The 13,245-nt window shown below is 44.3% G+C and overlaps 1 long non-coding RNA gene across 2 annotated transcripts in view; it reads left to right on the forward strand.

Moving 5' to 3' along the window:
* LOC138282312 (uncharacterized) overlaps positions 1-12,833 on the forward strand; it is a 107,923-nt gene extending 95,090 nt beyond the window's left edge. The window contains exons 4-5 of one of the 2 annotated variants that reach the window (XR_011200913.1): positions 5,736-5,796; positions 12,423-12,833. This is a non-coding gene — a long non-coding RNA (uncharacterized lncRNA). The remainder of the gene's footprint in view (positions 1-5,735; positions 5,797-12,422) is intronic. The other variant, XR_011200912.1, reaches the window with a different exon arrangement.
* Positions 12,834-13,245: the final 412 nt, after the last annotated feature.

The following is a 13,245-nucleotide window of genomic DNA, read 5'->3' on the forward strand; positions in this document are numbered from 1 at the left end:
ATCCTGCTGGTCAGGACCCCAGTGCTCATAGGTTTGTGGCCTATATGTATGTGTCACTGGGACCCTGTCACACAGGGCCCCAGTGCTCATAGGTGTGCATGTATATGTTCCCTGTGTGGTGCCTAACTGTCTCACTGAGGCTCTGCTAACCAGAACCTCAGTGGTTATGCTCTCTCATTACTTTCAAATTGTCACTAACAGGCTAGTGACCAATTTTACCAATTTACATTGGCTTACTGGAACACCCTTATAATTCCCTAGTATATGGTACTGAGGTACCCAGGGTATTGGGGTTCCAGGAGATCCCTATGGGCTGCAGCATTTCTTTTGCCACCCATAGGGAGCTCTGACAATTCTTACACAGGCCTGCCACTGCAGCCTGAGTGAAATAACGTCCACGTTATTTCACAGCCATTTTACACTGCACTTAAGTAACTTATAAGTCACCTATATGTCTAACCTTTACCTGGTAAAGGTTAGGTGCAAAGTTACTTAGTGTGAGGGCACCCTGGCACTAGCCAAGGTGCCCCCACATTGTTCAGAGCCAATTCACTGAACTTTGTGAGTGCGGGGACACCATTACACGCGTGCACTACATATAGGTCACTACCTATATGTAGCTTCACCATGGTAACTCCGAATATGGCCATGTAACATGTCTATGATCATGGAATTGCCCCCTCTATGCCATCCTGGCATTGTTGGTACAATTCCATGATCCCAGTGGTCTGTAGCACAGACCCTGGTACTGCCAGACTGCCCTTCCTGGGGTTTCACTGCAGCTGCTGCTGCTGCCAACCCCTCAGACAGGCAGCTGCCCTCCTGGGGTCCAGCCAGGCCTGGCCCAGGATGGCAGAACAAAGAACTTCCTCTGAGAGAGGGTATGACACCCTCTCCCTTTGGAAAATGGTGTGAAGGCAGGGGAGGAGTAGCCTCCCCCAGCCTCTGGAAATGCTTTGTTGGGCACAGATGTGCCCAATTCTGCATAAGCCAGTCTACACCGGTTCAGGGACCCCTTAGCCCCTGCTCTGGCGCGAAACTGGACAAAGGAAAGGGGAGTGACCACTCCCCTGACCTGCACCTCCCCTGGGAGGTGTCCAGAGCTCCTCCAGTGTGCTCCAGACCTCTGCCATCTTGGAAACAGAGGTGCTGCTGGCACACTGGACTGCTCTGAGTGGCCAGTGCCACCAGGTGACGTCAGAGACTCCTGCTGATAGGCTCCTTCAGGTGTTAGAAGCCTTTCCTCTCTCCTAGGTAGCCAAACCCTCTTTTCTGGCTATTTAGGGTCTCTGTCTCTGGGGAAACTTTAGATAACGAATGCATGAGCTCAGCCGAGTTCCTCTGCATCTCCCTCTTCACCTTCTGATAAGGAATCGACCGCTGACCGCGCTGGAAGCCTGCAAACCTGCAACATAGTAGCAAAGATGACTACTGCAACTCTGTAACGCTGATCCTGCCGCCTTCTCGACTGTTTTCCTGCTTGTGCATGCTGTGGGGGTAGTCTGCCTCCTCTCTGCACCAGAAGCTCCGAAGAAATCTCCCGTGGGTCGACGGAATCTTCCCCCTGCAACCGCAGGCACCAAAAAGCTGCATTTCCGGTCCCTTGGGTCTCCTCTCAGCACGACGAGCGAGGTCCCTCGAATCCAGCGACACCGTCCAAGTGACCCCCACAGTCCAGTGACTCTTCAGCCCAAGTTTGGTGGAGGTAAGTCCTTGCCTCACCTCGCTGGGCTGCATTGCTGGGAACCGCGACTTTGCAAGCTACTCCGGCCCCTGTGCACTTCCGGCGGAAATCCTTCGTGCACAGCCAAGCCTGGGTCCACGGCACTCTAACCTGCATTGCACGACTTTCTAAGTTGGTCTCCGGCGACGTGGGACTCCTTTGTGCAACTTCGGCGAGCACCGTTTCACGCATCCTCGTAGTGCCTGTTTCTGGCACTTCTCCGGGTGCTACCTGCTTCAGTGAGGGCTCTTTGTCTTGCTCGACGTCCCCTCTCTCTTCAGGTCCAATTTGCGACCTCCTGGTCCCTCCTGGTCCCCAGCAGCGTCCAAAAACGCCAAACGCACGATTTGCGTGTAGCAAGGCTTGTTGGCGTCCATCCGGCGGGAAAACACTTCTGCACGACTCTCCAAGGCGTGGGGGATCCATCCTCCAAAGGGGAAGTCTCTAGCCCTTGTCGTTCCTGCAGTATTCACAGTTCTTCAGCCTAGTAAGAGCTTCTTTGCACCAACCGCTGGCATTTCTTGGGCATCTGCCCATCTCCGAGTTGCTTGTGACTTTTGGACTTGGTCCCCTTGTTCCACAGGTACCCTCAGTCAGGAATCCATCGTTGTTGCATTGCTGATTTGTGTTTTCCTTGCATTTTCCCTCTAACACGACTATTTTGTCCTTAGGGGAACTTTAGTGCACTTTGCACTCACTTTTCAGGGTCTTGGGGAGGGTTATTTTTCTAACTCTCACTATTTTCTAATAGTCCCAGCGACCCTCTACAAGGTCACATAGGTTTGGGGTCCATTCGTGGTTCGCATTCCACTTCTGGAGTATATGGTTTGTGTTGCCCCTATCCCTATGTTTCCCCATTGCATCCTATTGTAACTATACATTGTTTGCACTGTTTTCTAAGACTATACTGCATATTTTTGCTATTGTGTATATATATCTTGTGTATATTTCCTATCCTCTCACTGAGGGTACACTCTAAGATACTTTGGCATATTGTCATAAAAATAAAGTACCTTTATTTTTAGTATAACTGTGTATTGTGTTTTCTTATGATATTGTGCATATGACACTAAGTGGTACTGTAGTAGCTTCACACGTCTCCTAGTTCAGCCTGAGCTGCTCTGCTAAGCTACCATTATCTATCAGCCTAAGCTGCTAGACACCCTATACACTAATAAGGGATCACTGGGCCTGGTGCAAGGTGCAAGTACCCCTTGGTACTCACTACAAGCCAGTCCAGCCTCCTACAGTAATCCATCTGATGGACTGTGGCTTGCCACTTCCCAGGATGGAACAGTGGGCAAGCCACCCACTGTAGAGACTTGAGAGACTGTGGCTTTGCACTCCCCAGGATGGCACAGTGGGTAAGCCACCCACTGTAGAGACTTGTGAGACTGTGGCTTTGCACTCCCCAGGATGGGACAGTGGGCATGGAGGCCCCTCGTGGATCTGGCATCGTGGACTCATGTGGCTGAGGTGCCCCCCCCCCCCCCTTCCCTTACCCCTGAGGTGCCTGTAGTTTTATCATCTGATGCCCCAGCAGTGTTCTCTCCAATGGTATCTGGTCTCCTGTGTGGGCTTTGCCCATGTGTTTGTGCACATTGGCCCACGGACTATGGAACTTTGACAGAATGGGCAGGACTTATTGCCTATGTATATATTTTTAACTATGTTCATTCCTTATTTTGTATCTTTCATATTGCATATTTCCCATAACTTCAATGGAGCTATATTATACATATATTTTAAAGCTCATTTTAATTGTGTCTTTGCATTATTCCGGTGGGTTTGGGGGGTGTCACTCTGACTTGTTGCTCTGCATTGGGGTGTAGGTATTTGGGGTGGGGGGGTGGGTGTATGGCGTATGTGTGTGCCCGTAAGCTTTCCTCCTCCCCCCTCCCCTGTGTCATAGGTGCAGTACTCACCGTTGTCGTCTGCGCCGGCGTTCGTACTCCTGGTAGATGAGCAGGTAGACAATAGCTGGTAGGATGTTTAATTCGGGTTCCATGCTGTCCAGATTCCTTGTGGAGTGTGTAGAGGTGAGCGTTTTCCCGTTCGTAGTCTGTTTCCGCCGTGTTTTTATCGGCGGGGCTCCCGCCCCGGAAAAGGTGGCGGATTGGTGAGTTGTGATAGGGTGGGCGGTACATTGTCTGCCGCCTGCCTGTTGGCGGTGACCGCCGCGCTGTTTGTCTGTCCCGCCGTGGCGGTCGGAGTGTTAAAGTGGCGGCCTGTGTTGGCGGTTCCCGCCAGGGTCAGAATTCCATTTTTTAGACCGCCTGCCTGTTGGCGGGTTGGCCGCCGCTTTATCACCGACCGCCAGGGTTGGAATGACCCCCATAGTCTAATAAGGATGTTAAGTTGGCCTAAATCATGGTCATAATTGCAATAAGGAGAGATTAATAGAACACATAAGCCAAGGTTGGAAAAAAACTTGGCAAGCCATAGCATGTACTGGCAGGGCTGAATATCCACTTGATAGCCAAACAAGAGAATATTTAGGTAAGTTACTTAAGCTTGAAAAGGCAAACAAGTTAAGCCAGAACAACAAATAAACTAACACATTACATCTCTGATGACTGGCATGGGGGTCACATATTGCATTGCACACACACTGCGTCATGTGCAACAAAACTAAACACAGGCAGAAAGAGTTTAGATAGGACCACCCACTGTTAACTGCTTCAAATCCAACTGAAATGATCCTCATCCTTTCCAAAGCAGGGTATATAAAAGCTACACAGTTTCGCACACTCATTTTCCCCTTGTCACAAGCCACTGTTACCAGTGAGGACAGCACGGCATAACACGTGTGGAAAGTTGTTAAAAATATATCAAGTAAACATTATTTTGACATTCAAAACAAGAAAGAGCTGTACCAGTAACAGAAATGTAAGCAGCTTTAGACAACAGTAATCAGACCTGTGAGGGGGTGAGGGATCAGTCCAGAGAAGAGGATTGGGGAGGGGTTAGTTTTTTCCTAATAGACTGCCCAAATACACTCACCTACCTACATGCAGTACTGGATCAATAAACCAAAGAACACATATCTCGGTAAGTTGTAAGACACAGATTTGTAGCTCCATGTGAAGGCCAAGTATTACTTTCTTTAGTTACGCTCGTTATACAAAAATTCATGCATCTGTGTTTTTTCTCATTAATGAAAATGTATACTTCAATAGCAGGGTGCCCTCCTTTCTCGCCAAAGACTGCTAGTCAAGCCTCAAGCCTTAAAGGACAACTTAATGCACTCTGGGAAATGTAGTCTATTTGCTTCTACTGAGTAAATAGGAGAACTCACTTGATAAGCATGAGACTGGAGACGGGATCTGCAGCGCTGCAGAGTCACGTGGAGACCCCTCTTTCAGGAAGTAGATCACTTTGATATCAATAAAGTATTATGGACTGGCAGCAACAATCATGCTGGTGTTTAATTTGCATTTTAAAATGTTTTCCTCAAGTACACAAAATGAATTACAATTAAAGTGGCTACAGTAAAAGCCCCGCTCTCATCTTTGGCATTTTTTAAATAAAACTTCACCAAGTCTAGGAAGTATTCTTTATGTACAGAAACATGAATCTTGGTGCAGAGTGACCTCTGCAAACTGAATCGTCACTTGGGTTCCAGCACAGAACAGACACTGCCAAGCAAAACAGCCCGTGGCGCTGGCGGGAGCAGGGAATATCCCCTTTCACCGCCCCACCATCAGTGTTGCTGGCTGGCTAAAGTAATTCCCCCCAAACAAGCATTATACAAGGAACAAACATAGCATAACGTGACATAAAATAACAGAATAGCATAACACAACATTACATTTCAGGAAAGAATGTAAAGGGAAATCTAAATCATATTGCAGATAAATGGGAGCAGGGAGTGATGGGCAGGGAAAGAAACAAGGGAATAGTGATGGAAACAGTTGATCAGACAATAGTACTGCGGACATTTTGAACTTTTGAAAGCCGAAGCACAGTGAGCTATGAATAGAATAATCTGCTGAATTATTACATTTTCCAGAGCAATATGCTGCCCTAACCTCCAACCATCTGTGAAGAGAAAGAAACAATTGCAACCAAAAGTAGGTATTTTTCTTACCCTCCAAATGCACGTTATCTCGTTCACCACGGTGTTGATTTTTTTTAGGAAGGTGACAAAGTAAATACGAAATATGGAAGCAGCCTTAATGGAGACTTACTTCTGTACTGTTAGCCCGATTGTAATCGCACCAAATGACAGAGAACACAATGTGATCTCTTAAGCAGATAACACTTTGTGAATGATATTGCCCAGCCGAGCGGACATCTGTTTAACAATTCCTTATTGTTTCAGGGAGATCATGGAAATACTGCTGCCTGTCATTTTAAATTGAAAGGAATAAAACAATGAGTAAACAACAGGGTAAAGTCAGACAGTATCGCTTACGCTTTTGTGTGAGTTGCGCCAGTGGAGTGCGAGTCCCCCAGTGCGAGGCTAAGGCAGTGAAAAGAGTGCTTGTTTCCCCGTGGCTGGCGGAGAGGGCCCAGCCAGCCGTCGTAACTAATTGTGGCTCACTCAGGAAAGTCTTCATTAGCACTTGCCACACGTGCACACCAGATGTGTGGAGAAGGGGGAGCAGGCGGGGGAGCGGGCGGGAGCCAAACACCGAAGAATGGACTCTCTTTTTTAACCTAATAATCTGCCTTTTGTTTTGAGGGCTATTGTGCTGGTTGAGAGGGGAGGATAGTGAGACAGGGAGCCCCTGGACTGCTTTCTGCTGAAGCAATTGCCCTTGCAGATTAATGGAATTCATTGTGTGCAGAAAAAGAGACAAGCATTTGGAATGCAATGGTGTCGTGTTTGCTAGAGTTAGAGCTCTTAGCGTTGTAAATTACTGACTGGACTTTTATTGCCATACAGACTGAAAATAACAAAAGGAAGAGAGCGAAGGTGAGCTGGCCCTGGAAAAGCCCCTGTCTGCTCTTGGTTTATGTTTACATAGGGAGATGGTGGGGAGGAGTAACTGAACAAGCACCCACACTATTGATGTGAAACAGGCAAATGCCAAAAAAAAGTCCCTTACAGAAGAGATAAACAGGACCTAGCGTAATTACACAGTACTTTGTGCTGCTCCCAAAGTGAAAAAAGGCAGGGCAAAGATGCAGAACTGACCACTAGCAAGCAAGGATTTTTGAAGGACACTGCAACTAACCAATGTAAACGCTGGGACTCACTCTATAGTATACTCAAAAGTATACAGCAGGCCGAACGCTAACGCTCGTCCTAAAAAGGCTATTTGCAATTAGGGTCTTAATGCTTTTATACGTTCATGTCTGTCTATGGAAATATAGGGGTGTGCAAAGTTTCTTTTTGTTACGTTTACAGTGGTCAATAGAAATGTTTGCAGCTTTGATAGTTTGCAAAGGTTCGTGTCTCAGAAGACTCATGAGAAAAAAATTGACTTTTGCAACTGTGTATCTCATATATAAATATCTTTGGAGGGTATGAAATGGTTCTGAAGAAAAAATGTATCAGGGTAAACTATTAGGCTTTCATTTTGATTCTGTAAAGATTCTTCTGCAATCATTTTGCACCCTGAGCTCCAGGTTCCACAGGGATCAGTAATTCTGGGATGCACTGGTACTGCGGTATTACAACGTTTCACAATGGAATGGAGAATTACTAAGGAAAATGGTGTTCCTGCACAGATTTTTGCAGGTAATTCCTGGCCGTTTCTGGGGAATAAATACCCCCAGGTTTCATCAATATAATATGTCTTTGTAAAAATGGATGGAATAATACTGTTAGACCTGCCAGCCATTGGGTGGTCTTCACTCAAACGTTTTGCTTTCTCCCCTCCTGTTTGCTGGAATTCATTTTTGTTGGCCTTAGAACTCTGTGCACTTTAACCCTGCTAACCAGTTCTAAAGTGCTTATGGTCACTTACTTAAACATGGTAAAATTGGCTAATACCTAATTGGCACATTTAATATATTTATAAGTAATTTATAAGTACCTAGTAAAGTGGTATAACTTACTCAGGACCAGTAAATAAATGCTATTAGTGGCCTTGTAGCACCTATTATGCTTTCCAATTACATAGCCCTTTTAAGTGTGTCTGGGACCGCCAATGCAGGCTTTGTGCAGTTTCAAACTGCCAATTCAATCAGGCAATATAACCCCTTTGCTAGACCTAAACCTTCCTTTTTAATAAATGTAAGTCAACCCTAAGGTAGGCCCTAGACAGCCCTTAGGGAAGAGTGCAGTGTAGTTAAATAGTGGGACATGTACCTTTTACGCTTTACTTGTCCTGGTAGTGAAAAACTCTTAGATTCAGTTTTTACTACTGCAATGCTTACCTCTCCCCTAGGCTATCATTAAGTTACCTTATTACATTTAATAAGTGATAACGTTTATTTGAGAACATGTAGAAATGTCATGTTTGGTCTCAAGAAAATTGTAATTTAAAGTCCTCTTTAACTGTAAAGTTGGATTTAAAGTCACAATTAAAATGCCAGTTTTTAGAAACTTGGCATTTTCTTATACTGACCATTTGGTGCCTTCAGCCTGTGTCTTGGGTCACATGGCTGTGATTAACATGGCAGTTGGCATTTGTGTATTCCTCCCGATGACTCAAAAGGGGACTAGATGTTGGCAGGATGGACCATTCTTCCAGGATGTGTGGAGCACAGCTCTTCTCTGCCACACTTCCATTTCAAAGGAGCTGCCTCAGCACACTCAAACTTCACAATACATTTTTTTTCACTCCAGACACCCTAGAGCCTGGTCAGGAAGGAAAGAAATTCCTGCAACATCTGTGGGTGGTGAGGGAGGGGCTCTAGAAGCTTCTTCCACTTCAAAGCTGACATCAGGTGTAAAAATAGGACCCTCATACCCACTCTTTATTTCACTCTTGGACCATTGGTGACCTCCAGAAGGACCGCTTTATACTTCAGAGGACTGCTCTGCTGCTTAAGGTCAGCTTTATACCTCAGCAGACTGCCTTGCTACTACCAGAGTCTGCCTTGCTGATTGATGCCTGCCTTGTTCCCTCAGTGGACTGCCCTGCTTCTTGAGGCATGCATTGCTGCTTGATCCCAGGGCTACCAGTGTAACACCAAGGGCAAGCTGACTGGCCACTTGTTTAGAGCTGCATGGACATAAAAAGCTCCAATAACTTGAATCCTGAACCTGGACCCTGCCTAAAGTGAATCTTATCCTCCAAGTGGTGTCCACCCAGTCCTGGACCTTTCGAAGTGGTGCTAAAAGTGCCCAAACAGCCAAAATCCAAAACCTGGGACTTTGAACATTTTTTAATAAAAAGTGCTCTGGGAACTGACAAGTGACCTATCTGCTCACCAATCTGCCCAAGATGTATCATTGGTTGGATCCAACTTTGCGGTGACTCTCTCTACATTCTTCTCTGCAGCAGCAAATCCTCTTCAGAAGGGCATCCAGCCTCCTGGAGCCCGTGTCCGATATAGCCTGTAGCCTCCCTCCGCTGTGGATTTTTGACTTCCAAATGAGAGACTAAGGGCATCATTATGGCCCTGGCAGTCTTGATAATGCAAGGGTCGCTGTGGCGGCTGGACCACAGCCAATGTGGTGGTCTGGCAGCCATATTACGACCTTGGCGGTCGCGCCACGGTTGGACCACCAGCACTTCCAGATCAATACGTTTTGTCAGTCTGGCAGTGTTGGTGGTCTAATCCGCCAGGACAACACTGTGAGCAGCACTGCCCTGGGGATTACAAGTCCCTTCTCCGCCAGTGATTATATGGCGGTAGCCCCTGCTCTTCCTATGCACTTGGCATGGGCAATGCAGGGGCACCCCAGGCCAGCCCTGCCACGATTTCGCAACAGGTGCATCATACACACTACAGCACTGCCACTGGCTCAATTCTGAGCTGACGTCAATGTTGTTGGCCGTTTCCTGCTGGGCTGGGAAACAATGGGGCCCACAGGAAGCAGACTGTACTGGTGGTAACCTGACTGCTGGTGTTTGGCAGACGGTCTTTTCCGTCCACCAAACTCATAATGACCCCCTAAATCCAAATCTAGAAATCTTCACCACAACTTCATCCAACACATCCTGTAAGACAATGCCTCCTCTTCGGACAGAGCCAGCTGCCTTTCACTGGTGAAATTGACCTTCCCAGACATTTTACTTCAAAATGTGATCTAAGTCTAAAGGTAAGCCATGACTGGACCCAATCCACCTTGTGTATCCCAAAAGTGTTCCATTGTGATCAGCCATAAATTTCTACTTTGTCCTAGTCTCATGCTATCAAATGGCCACTTTTGGTGCTTTGATCTTTTAGGCACTAACTTTTACTAACAAATTTAAAAACTCATAACTCTGGTTCTGCTGTTTGGATTTTTGTTGCGTTGTTCTCAAATTATTACATTTTTCTCTATTTTTCTAAAGTGGTGTGAGATTTTTCTCATGTTGTCTTTTCACTTTATTACTGGTTGAGAGCTCCACATTGCTTCTCAGTTAATCCTGACTACTTTGGGCCAAGTTACCAGAGGTTTCAGCACAGAATAAATTAATGACTTTTGCAGTTCACCCTGACAGGGCATCTTGCTTGCGAAGGGTTCTCACCTTCTTCAACCAAAAACCCAATTTCCTACAAATACCACAAGCAATATTGCTGCATTACTTCTCACAGAAATCCACTGTCTAGTTGTAGTTTAGTGAAAAGGAAAAGGAAGTTGCTTAAGTGGGATACTGCTCTCAAGAGCCTAGTGAAATCATTTCTCTAGAAACAGAAAGGTGTTCTGTAAACTTGACACCTTTTTATATATTGGCAACCACAGGAGTCTGAGGTGAATGTTTTCTGAGACTGGGCAAGGTAGGATGCTTTTTACAGACACATTTAAGAGCATGCTTCTAACTCAGATAATAGTATATTGAGCTGAAGAAAACACCATTCAGTTGCAATACAATATGACATCTCACCCAGAAATTAACCTGACTGCTTCTATGTTTGAGGGGTGGCGTTGTGGTGCTCCTATCTCGTATATCATGTATGAATGCACAGTGTACCTGGAAGGCGAGTAACGATTAGTCTACCAACTCCAAAGGGAAAAACATTGTCTGCTTCAGTTCATAATATTTTCTATCTTAATGGAAAAGGTTGCCCTGAAAACAAGATAGATGCAACTTTTTTTACCTTCATGATAAAGCTGGGAATCTTAAGTGGATGGCTGGTTGGGGTTTATGAGAAGAGATCTAATCCCTCCACACTCTACACAAAATTCAAAGATACAGATTTAAATTGTAACCTGTGTCTGTGAACATGCACAATAAAAAATGTTTAAACCATATAGGTATTGTATTCTAAGCAGATCTTTTTACGCAAGTTGAAAACATCTCAAGTTTGCACTGGTTGTTCACTCCTTTTCCAAACAGATACACCCTGGAATGCTACAAAAAAACCTCTGGAATTCTTTTACGTAAATCACTGAAAGAGAAATGCAAACATGGAGTGATGAAGAAAGAGCCTTGGGTGGGAAAAAACAAAAAAAATCCTGAAAGAAAAAAAATGAAACTACCCCACTGTCATAATTTACACCACCACCAGATAGGGATACTCCAGAAAACTGCAGCCCATTAACTTTCATAGTTTATGATCAGTAATCTGGTCATCTTTTTTGGGAGTTGTAGGGCTGAAATATATTTGTTGGGCAGAACAATACACATATTCCCACCTTCAATATCTGCCACAGATATAGCCTCAAAGGAAAGAGAAAAGTACCAATCTTTTAAATATATATATCGGCACCTCATATGATTGTTTCATCAACATTCTGTAGAAATGAGAAAAGTACCAATTATGACCAATCACCTCTGTAAGTAAAACTACGTTATTCCAAGACCCTATTGTTAGATGGAATGTAGAGTGAAACCATTGTCTCATATAGAGACAAGTATCCTTTCCCCTCAAAGGAGCATACTGTGGGCTTTGTCATGCCAAGAGAGCGTGTTTGAAAACGTCCTTGCTTACTTCACCTGCGAAAATACAAACTGTTTACCTTCATGCTCTGTTCGCATTTTTACTGGATGCCTCACAGACACTACAGGTCCCTGGCCACAAGCCCCTGCTTAATATTTAGCAAAGCCATTGCGGCAGGGTGCTAAGTATAGGAAGAAGAGAAGCCACCATTCTTTAATAATACCACCTTCTCATGGACAGTAGTGATCTCTCAGCGGTCTGGGTCATACAAGCCAACTGATGTGCTCTCAGGTGGTCTGAAGATCCTGCAGTAATCTTGGTTCCTAGTCAGTACCACACCCCATTTTGGAAGCTATAAAGAAGGTATTTAAAGATGAAGACAAATTTTGAAAGGAAGGAATATTTTAAAAAAGCCTATTTTTGGATAACATGAGACTTTTCATAAAATAATACACTTGATCCAAGCACAGCTTTTAGAATATTGGCAAGCAGTGCAGAGCTTCTCTGGAGAACTCACTATGTGACTTTGAGTGAAATGCTTGATTCATTTGAATGTCACATATGAGTATGTGAAATATGTTGTAACAAAATGAGTGCCAAAGCTTATATCTCTATAACATGATAGGAATTTTAATGACTGAAAATGTTGTCTACTTTCTTTACATTGTATAAAATAAATAGATGACATGTAATATACAAAAATACTGTAGGACAAAACTTGGTGTATCAATATGGAATACAAAACATCTGTCTGCTTATGTCATTCTAGGTGCCCTGGAGCGCATAAGTCCAGCAGACTTCTCTGGAGGCTTTCCCTGCTAAAGGGTAAAATCTCAAAATGTAAATTCCCCGCTATATACCACTCACTGATAAAAGTGCTTCAATGGACTATATCTAATTTCATACTATATTGAACGTCAATCTGTCAACTCAATTTCTTTGTTATCATTTTTGCAATACAGCCTTGCCTCAAGTACTCTTACTCCACTGATCTAACACTATCAAAGATTTTCACATTATGACTTATTAAAGAGCATAACCTGGCTGGGCCATTATGTCTCTTAAAATGTGAGAAGAAGGCGTGGTTATTTTCCTTTTCTAATGTGTAAAGAGAATTGTTAAATGTGGTGCACTGAAAAAACATCAGTAAAAGTGCACAATAAATTTAATGTTTAATATATGTCACATTTAGTCCTCATTTGCAAGAATATCTATGTTATAGTATTTTAGAAATGTTATTCTTTGTAACCATTTTGTATTCAAGAAGTATAACATTTAAAACATATTGAACTGAAAGTACATTCATGTTCATTTTAGTTTGGTTGGAGTGAAGACCAAATTATTTTTGTGTATTTTAACCTTCAACGTGAAAGATTATTTCCCTAAAGCTGCAGGTGCTGAAGTTAACAAGGAACTTGTTGTGCATGAGAGATAAGAGAGCCTGAGAGAAGCGCTACAGGACAAAAGGAGTATCCTGGAACTAGCTGCTGTAGCAGTTAAGGTTCCTGAATCCAAGGGTGTATCAAGGTCGAGTGTCAAAAGCTTCAGAAGACTAAAGTGTTGATTATAATTGATTTGCGGGTTAATTTACA

The sequence above is a fragment of the Pleurodeles waltl genome, chromosome 2_2 (genome assembly GCF_031143425.1).
Source record: "Pleurodeles waltl isolate 20211129_DDA chromosome 2_2, aPleWal1.hap1.20221129, whole genome shotgun sequence".
In the NCBI taxonomy this organism is placed as follows: domain Eukaryota; kingdom Metazoa; phylum Chordata; class Amphibia; order Caudata; family Salamandridae; genus Pleurodeles; species Pleurodeles waltl.